Source organism: Tyto alba, unplaced genomic scaffold, assembly GCF_018691265.1.
Source record: "Tyto alba isolate M040663 unplaced genomic scaffold, T.alba_DEE_v4.0 Super-Scaffold_5, whole genome shotgun sequence".
NCBI lineage: Eukaryota > Metazoa > Chordata > Aves > Strigiformes > Tytonidae > Tyto > Tyto alba.
In genome coordinates this window covers 15,519,694-15,530,789 of record NW_024881326.1, presented here as the reverse complement: position 1 = coordinate 15,530,789, position 11,096 = coordinate 15,519,694, and the positions used below count along the sequence as shown (strand labels likewise).

The 11,096-nt window shown below is 44.5% G+C and overlaps 1 protein-coding gene across 4 annotated transcripts in view; it reads left to right on the top strand.

The window, feature by feature from the left end:
• Nucleotides 1-2,058: 2,058 nt before the first annotated feature.
• Nucleotides 2,059-11,096, top strand: part of HDX (highly divergent homeobox) — a 55,525-nt gene continuing 46,487 nt past the window's right edge. For all 4 annotated transcript variants that reach the window (XR_006166980.1, XM_042807355.1, XM_042807354.1 and 1 more), the window contains exon 1: nt 2,059-3,660. The gene's annotated coding sequence lies outside the window, so the exon portion shown is untranslated. The remainder of the gene's footprint in view (nt 3,661-11,096) is intronic.

The window sequence follows — 11,096 nt, the reverse complement described above, 5'->3', positions numbered from 1 at the left end:
TCTGTTCAGTGGGTTGGTTTTGCCTCATTGGCTTTCTTAGTGTTTTCTAGATCCAACAGAAAGCCAAGAAATGGAAGTAGCAGCTGTTGCTCTAAACTGTATGGCCAAAATTGCTCAGGTTCACCGCCCGGTGGTCACACACCAGCTCCCCTCTCTGGGACACTTCTGGGATGTTCTTACAGAGACTTCTCTTACCTGCACAGTCTGATAAAAATCTGAAAATGCTATGAACTGCTGGAAAAGGAAGGTGGTCTCGGGATGGGAGAAAAGAAGAACTGTGTGATTTTACAGGTGGGTTCCTGACTGTGGAATATGAAATAGGGCTTTTGTCCTCTTCCGTATCGCATGTGGGAATGATGGGACAGCCGCACCCCGTGGCTGCTGTTAAAGCAGGGAATGCCTACGCACAGCGCTTAGGAACCAGCACACGTATTCCTGAGAAATTCTTTCTCTGCCACATAGAAGCAGTAACACATACCAAGCTAAGTAACTAATAGTAAGCTGAGCTAATTAGTTTAATGAGCTAATATAAAGTAGCTACATCGGAGAGTCTCACTTTGATGCTAATTCCCTCATGTAAGGAGTCCTTTTATGTCCCGGGCTACTGTTTAAACCACTGGTCCAATTTGCCAGCCCCTGTTAATTTAACTCTGTTATTAATGATTGAGAAAGCATGTGGATCTGGTTGCAGTAGAAGAATATTTGTTTTATTTCATCTTGCCATAGTTCTTCCCTCGAGGTTTGTCTCATTGAGAGGCGACACCAGGGAAGGAAGTAAATAGTATGAAGTTCATTCTGGAGCTTGTCATTCCACTGCTGCAAACAGCAGCAGCTTTTTTAACCTATACATTCAGCTTACTCTTCTATATTTTAAAGTGTCTATTGTTGAGCGTGCCTCTTCTACCCCGCTCCTATCACCAGCATGAATATATTTTTTCATATTTCCTTCACCTCTTTTTTCTTTTCATATTCTGCTTGCTGGATGTAGAATTTTCTGCTTAAACTCTTAGTCTTACCATTTATACTGAGACAAATTTCTGTTACTGTGATCTATAAATCTTTATGTGGTCACAAGTCCACATATTAGTTTCTTTGATAACTTCAATACACAGCTGATGTCTCCTTTAAGAACAATTCTATGATTTTTTGTTATAAACTGTAGACAAAGCACCTGTGATCCCATTGTTACACAGATAAGAGCCCTTGAAATATTACCTTCTATTATTCAACATTTTAAAAGAGTTTAATAAGCTGTATTTTATCAAACACCACTGTATCTTTTTCAAAGGATTTTAGAGACACTGTCTCACTTTTGTTTCCCAAGCCCTAGATAATGCGAGAAGAAAACATCCAAATTTCTCTGAAATCATTCCATAGCAATTTCCAAAACAATAATTTTCTATAAAAGTGGTGTAGGTGGGGTTTTTATGGGTGCTCTATTTAATTTTTACAAGTTGAATGTTGGTGGCACACAGATGAAGGGAATGTATCTAGGGGAAGAAGCAGCGTAATGCAAGATTTAGGGTTTAATACATGGACTATGTGTAAGATCCTGTTATTAAATTCAGGGTGTTTACTACTCCATCTAATCCAATATAATTGGGAGCTGCTACCCGAGGGGATACCCTCTGCTCCGCTCCCTATCCTCAGCTGATTCCTCATGGTGGCTTTTTGTGGTGGACCGAGCAACTGTGGAGCAGCAGGAGAGTTGTATCAGCGAGCTGAGCCAGTAGGTAACCGATCCCACCCAGAAAAACACCACCTCTTCAGGTGGCCCACCTTGTTCATCCAGTTCCCTCTGCACCACACGGTTACTGGGTGTGATACAAAGGAAGTATCATATCAGTATGTCTGGTATATTATCCTGATTTGGTGGAAGTATGCAGAACTCACAACATCAGCTACACCTGGAGATGTACATGACCAGAGGAAAGCTGGCATGGTTCGTCCTCTCCTTTATAAAGCAGGAACGCTAAGGTAAAGACTGGCACTTTACTGAAAGCATTCAAGTAATCTAAGATCTTTGGCTCAGATTAAGCTTTATTAATTGATTGATAGACGTTCCAGAGTGGTGAAGGAAATGTAATTACAATGTGGATAGAACATGAACTGCTACTCAACTATTAAAGGACACTCTAGGACATATTTTATCTTGCTGCTGCATGGAAAACCATAGACAAACCTTTAGGTGGCCAGAAACAGAGTTAAATATATCAGAAATCAGTGTTTAATTTTTTAAACAGTATAAGTAACTTACTGTAGTTTTAAAATAAACATACACGTTGACTGCTTTTCTCCTCCCTGCCTATAAATAACCAGTAGCAACTCTTTTCAGTCCTACAGAAACGTTTACCTGTAGTTCTGATTAAAGTTGTTGCACAAAATTAATCGCCTGTTTTAATATTTTAGCATTGTGACTGACAGCGTAAACTATTCAGGATAGGGACATGACATATCTAGAGGCATTGTAATTAACACAACGAGGCCTCAGATCCAATTCAGGCTTCTTGGTGCTCCTACAGCCGAGCGAATAAATGACTTTACATGATTTCTATCGCATAATCCATCAGTATGGATGAGCGGTACCGGACTTCCCGCTTGTTTGTTGACTAGGTATCCTTTTGGATGGAAAACCGAGCCCGAAGGAGGGCTGGCATTGATGCACCTGGTGGTAGCGTGCCCCCCGTCATGGCCCAGCGTGAGGAGCGCGCATCGGTGCTGTGGTGCTGGTGCAGCCACTGCTCCCAGCCACGCACTGGTGAGGCGTCCGGCCCCCGGGGGGGCACCAGCCCTGAGCTGCCCACCTGAGGAGACCAACGTTTCCTTTCTTCCCACACCAAAGGTTATTCACCCCAAGCAATAAAAAGTTCATTTCTTGACTGCCATAACGTTCACGTGAATTGAAATCCCTTTGTGGGGCTTTTCAGATTTTACCAGACACACCTACTCATCTGCTCGGAGCAGCACAATAGAAATGTTGTAAAACACGGTAAATTTTATTTAGCTGGCTATTCACTGTTTCTTTCTCTCTGAAAAGGCGGGTATCGCTTTACGCGCACACTGTAGGCATCTCCACGGTACCCACCAACACCCACGCACAGGCGGGGACGCTGGACGGGCCGCCGAACTGTGGGTGCCCCACGCCCCGGGGCAGGTGAGCTCCGGGAGGGCAGGGCCGGGGGGGCCGCAGTGGGGCAGAGCTGCCCCGGGCTGAGGGCGGCGCGGCGGGGCCGCTCCCGGCGCCGGGGGACAGGCCGGGAGCCGTCAGGGAGGCCGGCGCTGAGGGCGCTGAGGGAGCGGCGGGCGCGGAGGGGCGACCCCCGCCGCTGAGGGGCTGCGGGGCAGCGCGGCGCTGCCTCCTCTCGCCCGCCCGCCGCCCGGGGCGCTGAGGCGGTGGCCGAGGCGGTCGCTCCCCGCAGCGGCCCCTCGGCCCGGCGCAGCCCGCAGCGCGCGCCCCCCCGGGCGAGGGGCGGGGGCGAGCACTGTCCCGGCCGGCGCTGATCTTACGCTCCCATTGGCCGCTGTCTGCGCTGACGTCACGATCATGATGAGAATTAATGATCGGAGGCGCTGATTTCATTGTGTGACGCCGGGACCGACCCAGCCGAAACCGGCTGAATCCGGAGCCCCGAGCCCCCCGGACCAGCCCCGCACAGCACGGTAAGCCCGGCGCGCCGCGCAGGGGCGGCAGGCGGGCGCGAGTCAGTCCCGAGGGGGCAGCCGGGCCCCCGCCCGGGAGGGGCGCGGCGGGCGGGGAGGAGGAGGAGGAAGAGGAGGGTGATGATGGCGGTGATGATGATGATGATGGTGATGATGATGCCCCTGGGCCGGCGGCCTGGCGGTGGGGGAGGGCGGCCGCGCGGGCTCGCGCTCGCAGACCAACCTCGGGCGCGCAGGCGCACTGCGCCGCCCCCGCCGGCGCCGCTGAGGCAGGCGCGAGGCACCCGCCGCTGCCGCCGCCGCCGGAGCAGTGCGCATGCGCGCGGCCGCCCGGGGGCGGGGGCGGGGGGGTGGGGGGTGTGTGCCGCCTGCGCCGGCTTCGGCCGTACCGCGCGTGTGCAGCGCTCTGCAGACCTCGGTGGCCCGCGGGGCGGCCGGGGCGCATGCGCGGGGGGGAGAGAGTCGCGCTCAGCTGTTACTGGTGCCCCGGGTGTGGGGGACGGGGGGGCCGGTCCCTCAGGCTGGGCTGGGGCAGTGGCGGGAGAGTAAGGAGAAGGCTTACTGCCACCTCAGGGTGCGAGGCTTGTGGGGTCCACGCGGCGGCAGGTGGGCACCCACTCGTGAGTGGGGCTGGAGGTGTCCCGCAGCAAGAGAGTGTCACGGAACAGCTCCAGCCTTGTTTGCCCTGAGGACTTATACCTCTCAAGGGCCATACTGGCTCTGTTTTGGTGTCAGACATACCTGGTCGCGGTGGCGGTTGGAGAGGGTGTCCTCTTGCTGTCAAATTTTATTCCTCACTCCTTCAGAAGGGAATGAGGAGGAAGAAGTTGTGCGGTCTGTGGTGTTCGGAAGGGATGGTGGTGCCAGGGGAGGTCCCCTCTGAAAGCCCGTTTGCTGCCCCCAGGCTTGACCTGCTCTAGAGAGTAACAAGTAATCCCCGACCCTGTCCCGCTGCGTCTGGTTAGCGTAGGGCTTCTGACATTATAGGTAAGGTCGTATGTAACTAACCAAAAGTAGTTCTGTGTCTTCCCTACTGAAGTCTTGAAGCAGCTCACATCTTCAGAGTAAAATTGCACTTTGATGTTAACTTCCTTTTTTTCTGACATACGTCTCACATGCTTGTGTACATGCTTAATTTAAAATGTGGCTAATCCAGTTGAAGTCAGAAGTCTCATTTGCATGAATAAAGTGGGATGGGCTGCATAAATCTGCAGAGTTGTGGTCATAGGTAATTATGTTACTAAGTTACTGAGGGCTGCCTAATTTGTCCCTAATAAAGGGCTGAATTGTGTAGGTAGAACTGTAATACAATATTACAAATGCTGCACTTAGTGAAGAGGGAAGCAATTGTGCTACGAGTCACTGTTATTTAAAAGCAGCTTTACAAGCTGGCCTGTATATTACACTTACCCAACCATAAGCATAATCTACTGCATTTACAGTTTTGTAGTTGTAACTGGTTTGGCCTGTGTAGGAAAGAGGCAGTAACCTACAAATTAAGATTATTAAACATTGTTGCTTGATGTACATCCAGTATGTCCACACATGGTGTGTAAGTTGGGTGGGTGGGATGGTTGTTTTCTTTCCATTTGGGCTATACAAAAACTTGTGAGCTTTTGGCAGGCACAGAAAGTGAATTAGGTGGTTGCTGGTCCAATTCAGGTTTCTAAAGCTGTAGTAAGTGTCACTACTGCAGTCTTGGTTTATTTATATAGATAGTAGCTTTATTATTATGGTTGCAGTTTTGCCCCAGATTTATATTGGCGCTGAGTTTTGTTATTTTGTACCACTGGAGGCCTGTGGAGGGAAAGAAAAATTTTCCTGTTTATTATTATGTGTTAATACCTGACAGTTATGTAGTGTTTTATCCTGTACAGTTTTTTACACTTAGTTACTTTGTGGTAGCTTGTACTCTGAGTGAATTAATTTTTTTTATTTCACATCCAAGTCTGGTTTCTGTTACTGTTTGAAATGAAAGAAGTATTGGTTTTATTTCATATTTTTCAAAATAATTAGTATTAATGTAGTATTCTATAAAGATTTACCTTGTAAGTAAGTTTACTTGGTTCAGCAGTCTTAGTATTTAGAGACTTTTTGGCACTAAAACTATAAAGCTATACATTGTAGGCAGACTTTAGACCACAGAATATTTTTTTCCTTCTTATGTTGCTTTTTTTTTTCTGCTTTTTCTTTTTTTTTTCCCTCTAGATCTTTCAAGTAGTCATTATAGAACAGCTAAGTAACTGTTGATTTTTTTTTCCCTTTTTCCTAGCATTATTCCCATTTTCTTATTGTTGTTCTTTCTTTTGTGGTACTCCTTGACACTAAGTTGTTTTCATTAGTTTCTAAAAATACATCTGTGGGCTTCATGAAGTCTCCCTGGAGAGTCTTAATTTTGGATGTTGAATAAAGTAACTAGAGTGGAAGGACTAGGCATTTACAGTAAACTGTGTGGCATAATTGTTACATTAAGTACCTGTGTCATGAAGCAAATGCACTACTACTTCAGAAGCAAACTTGTCTTTGGTTTTCTCATGTTTTCCCATCTCTACTTGTGCTCGCTCTTGCCACAGAAGGCAGAGGAAGATGGGTACTGTGGAAAAAGTTGCTCAAGCAGCTAAAGAAGACTAAAGACATTTAGCAGTTAGAATAAACTTAATCTCACCTGGCAAGGAGCCAATGTGACAGGTTGTGGTGTGTTAGTAGGATTGTCCTTCGTGAGGCTCATATTCAGCAGTCTTGGGGAAGCTGAAGGGTATAGAGTTCCTGTCTTTGTTCTTATCGCCTTCCAGCCTTGGATCTCTGGTGTGTTCCCAGTGCCTGACTTAGCACTTGGACTACATTTATGTCTCCCAAACCACTGCGTGTAGTGAAGGGATTCTTCTGCTACTATGATATTTTTTTAGATTAATATTCAGTTTAGAAAGGGTATGAAGAACAACATCTTAATACTGATGGGTGTACCAAAGGTTGAGGAATGGGAGACCACCAAAGTGGAAAGTTGAATGGTTAGTTGGCCTAGCACACATAGTAGGGGTGAAGGAAGTACTTACAGGAAACCGTCTTTTTCATTTTGTCATAGATTATTCTCTGCACTGTCACATAGACAGCAACATACTTGGCCAAGACTATCTTACTGTATTATCAGAGCAGGCAGATGTTGAATCCTTAAAAATACTATAACTTACGTTCATGGAATTTCAATTTGCATAATGCTTTGCCTGAATTTTATTACATTTCACAGAGTTCTTTTCTGTAACAAACTCTTTTCAGTGCCAATGTGTTGCCAACCAACTGGACACTTGGCTTCCCAAAAGCTCAAATGCATGTTTTCTAAGCTTGGCAAGTCATGATCAAAATGAAATTGTGGTAAAAATCCATGTGGATTTCTAATTTGGAGTCTGAGGTTCAAGACAAAGGTGATAAATCCTGAAGAAACCGGAGTGCTTCATAGGTACACGAAGTAGGAAAAGGAGTTTATTTCTTTTGAAGTTGCTGAGATTGTTTTGGATAATACTGAGTCTATTGTGAATGTGTATGACCTGCTGGTTCCCTTGATACTAATGTGGTTACCTTAATGCTTAGTAATGTCATCACTTTTTAAATTATTTCCCATATTAAAGAAAATGTAAGAATGAGTATCTTGTTCTGTGTAACTTTGAAAACTGATACTAAAGAGGTAATACTTCTTAAAAAAAAAAAAGATCAGTGTAATCCTTTGATGAATATACACTGTATTCATTTGTCTCAGAGACAGTAGCATTATGTTCTTATGGGTATTTTAATGCTCAGTGTACTTAATTTAGATAAATTGCAAGGACTGACAGGTATGGAAAGTGAGCAAAACTTGTTGCCTGTGAAGATAGGATATGCAGAGCAGTGCTTCATGGATTAATGTGATGGCTTTGGACTTCATGACTTTCTAATGGAGCTTCCATTGTAATTGGTTTATTCAACACAGGGTACTGTCATAGATATTCTAAATAAGCACTTAAGAACTGCTGATAGCAAACTGATTTCCATCTGGACTTTACAGATAACATACTATCAGAGAGCTGTTAACCTGCAGGAGAAGGAATATTGCAAAATGTTCTACACACTAGTGTGAAATCAGTACGCCAGTTATTGTTTTGTCCTACAATATTGGGATTGAACGCTTGGAGGTCATTACTGCTATTTCAACTACTAATAGTAATCTTGTGATCTTTTATATCTAGTTAGAAATTATTATGTTGGCAGTTTAAAAGCAAAGAAACTATGATTCTTAATTTCCTTTCTCTCGTTCTGTGTAATCTAAGATCTTCATGCGAAGTCGTGTTTCCTGCCCAGCTGTGACCAGAGCAGGTTGTGCTAAGTTGGCAGCCCAAATAGCAAAAACCACTCTGCAGCTTCCTGGGGGCAGAATGGGTTTGTTGGGGCTTTGTTCTATGCATTAGTGCTCTATGTTGAGGTTATCTATTGTTTTTGCACTGTCTGGAACTTAACATCCACTTGTTAATAACCATGTTATACCAAGCAACTGTAGTGTAGTTCAAAGTATTATGGGATGTAATGGACCTGTGGATGCAGTGGTTTGGTTAGTTTGCTTTGAGTTTAATATTTTGAGTAGAATTTGAACCAAATTTTCTGTTGGGCAGATGTAGCTGCCTGCATTGCCCTGCTGAACATTCTGTGCGTGCTCTGGTTTATTCTGCAATTTACCTGTAATTTCTGCTGCGTCTGGTAAAAGGCAGATTTTTTTTTTCTTTTTCTTTTTTTTTTTTTTTTTTTTTAAGGATTAATTAATTGGCAGAGCAGAATGAATAAGGTTGATTTACATAGCAGGATAGCTAAGGATATTTTAAGACTATTTTAATGTCCCTTCTGTAGTTTTAGTAAATATGTGTGTGGATAGGTGGGGTAGTGGGAAATGGTACAGAACTGTCTATTAGCTTAGGATTCAGTATATTTAATACACAAAAAGCATTAATGAATTCTCACCTGCTTATTTGAAAGTTTAGATGTTGGAATGTAAACTCAAGTTATGCCACAGCTTCTATAACTCCCTGTTTGTACCATCCTGCAATCTGTTTAAGTCAGTTTCGGGTGGCCTCTGCACAGATCCTCTCAGCTATACTTGACTGCATTCAAGGCAGAAGTTAGTTACTAAGGTATCTTACCAGTATTTTGGTTGGCAGGAGTAGATTACATGTGATTAAAATAAATTGCAAAAATTAGTTGTTTATTAAACCAGAACATGACCCTTCTTGAGTTTAGCCAGATGAAGTCTGTCATGCAATGCATATAGGTTTATCCAAAGATCAAGAGATTTCATCAGAACTAAATGACAGATCTAGAACTATTAGATCTACTACTATCTAGAACTACTATCTAAACTACAGATGTCACCTGCAACAGTGAAAGTATTTTAAGACAGAAGTGACTTTGGATACAGAAATCCACATAATTAAAAAATGTGTCAAGGACTTGAGACACATCTTTGCCTGCAGATTATCAGGTCTGATTCTAAAAGTTTATCTTGCAGTTGTAGGAGTCTTTATGGCAGTTGATGAAGTATTTGGAAAGCATGCTTCTTTTTGATGAGCATATGTATAGAAATGCTGGAGCTATTGGGTGGCAGACTTAATCTGGATTTGGAAAGATAGAAAGTTCATAACTATTTCTGATGAGGTCATTTGCCGGAACTGATCTCAGCTAAATAAAAAAAGACCACTGGTACCTAAACAGTAGTAGACACAGGAGTGTAAGCGGGGTCCTGTCAATCGTGTAGGAGGAAAAAGAATCACAAAATTAACTCTTACGTATTCTTTAAAAATAACAGAAATCGGTTGGTGGCTGTATCATCATGTATATCCACATGGGAGATCTGAAGACAGTCCTTAACTTTATAAAGTAGATTTTTATGAACTTTATTGATTTGCTAATGGGCTAATAATTGTCTTATCTGTTGCTTGCTATAAATCTCTTTAAATAGCGGATTATTCAGAGCAAGAGTGTCCTTTGTCCAGCTCTGACTGACTGAATATGTGTTCTGGCGGAGGCATAACTTGGGCAAAGCCTGACTTGTAGTGCTGTGTTTGATAATGCACTAGACTGAGGTGGTAAATAGGAATCGGGAACAGAGGTTAAAATGGGATTGAAAAGTCATCTTCTGTTTTAAGTATTAATGAGAAAAAAAAAAAAAGTAATTTTTACAAATTGGCAGTTAATGATTTTTCTATTGTATGTTGACAAATAGAGGAAAGTAGACTCTGAAGTCAAAGCTCTGTCATAGCTAAAAGCCTGGTAGCTACGAAGGGTTCCCTCATCCTCTTTATTTTCCTACAAAATGATAGTACGATTTCTTATTCTTTAGTTTGTTCTGCATTATTTTGATACATATACTTAAAGTATTAAAAATAACTTGTGGCTGGTGACTCTGCCTTCAGAGACGCAAAATCAGGTGCAGGTTGTTCTGGCCAGTGCTTGCAGTGTCTCAGCTGGCAGCCTCCCGTTTGGGACAAATACAGGCCGTGTTCTAGAAATCCTGTGATGATGGGGCTCTTCTTTTCTTACATATAACCAGAGGATTATATTATTTGCCTGTATAGACCATATAACAAGAGCATAAGGCTTCAGTTTTCCATTAGGGAGTCTGTTCTGTAGTTGATAATATTCAGCTGTTTGCCTTTTCCAAGCTAAGGCATGGATTTTCACGCGTAACAACGCTGTGTCTGGCTTAATATGTTCCCCCAACTGCTGCAGACGAGGCTGTTTCGTCCCTGGCCACCTCCTGCCTCTGCCATGGGCTGATACAGCACTGTGCTGAGCCTGGCAGGGGCACGGCCCTGGCGGGGATGCGGTGAGGGGTCTGTCCCGTGGTCTGCCGTGGGGCAGTGCTGCTCGCCATGAAGGCCACGCCGTCAGGAGTGCGTGGGCCTGGCAGGGGCCCGGGGGCCTGCCTGCCTGGTCCCTGCCTGCCCTGTCCCCACGCAGCGAAGCTCTCTCATGGGGGGACCCGGTGCTGAGCTGGCTCAGCAGGCTGAAGGCAAGACTTGAAGGAAGGGTTGCTGTTAGCCTGGGAGGAGCATGGGTCTCTTCATTCTGGTTGAGCATGCTGAAAAACTCAGCACTGTTTCGGACAAAGCGAAGGGGCAGGAACACATCCTGAGGTCCTGTAGTCAGCATTGGCTTAGACCCCTGTAAAACACCCCTTAAGTGTTCTTAAAAAGCCTGATTTATAGCCTCAGGGTAAAATTTCACAGTAGCTTGAACCTTTCTAAATGCAGGCTGTGATTTGTGTGGTCCCTCCTTCGTGTTAATTAATATTAGAGTATTAGCACTGCAGTGGGCTGGACCAGAATTGCCTAAAGCCCTTCTCTTTGGTTTTTTTTCCCTGAGTTGGTGTTCAGTTCTAGTTGTTGATCTTCCTGACTGCAGCTGGGAAGTGCTGATGC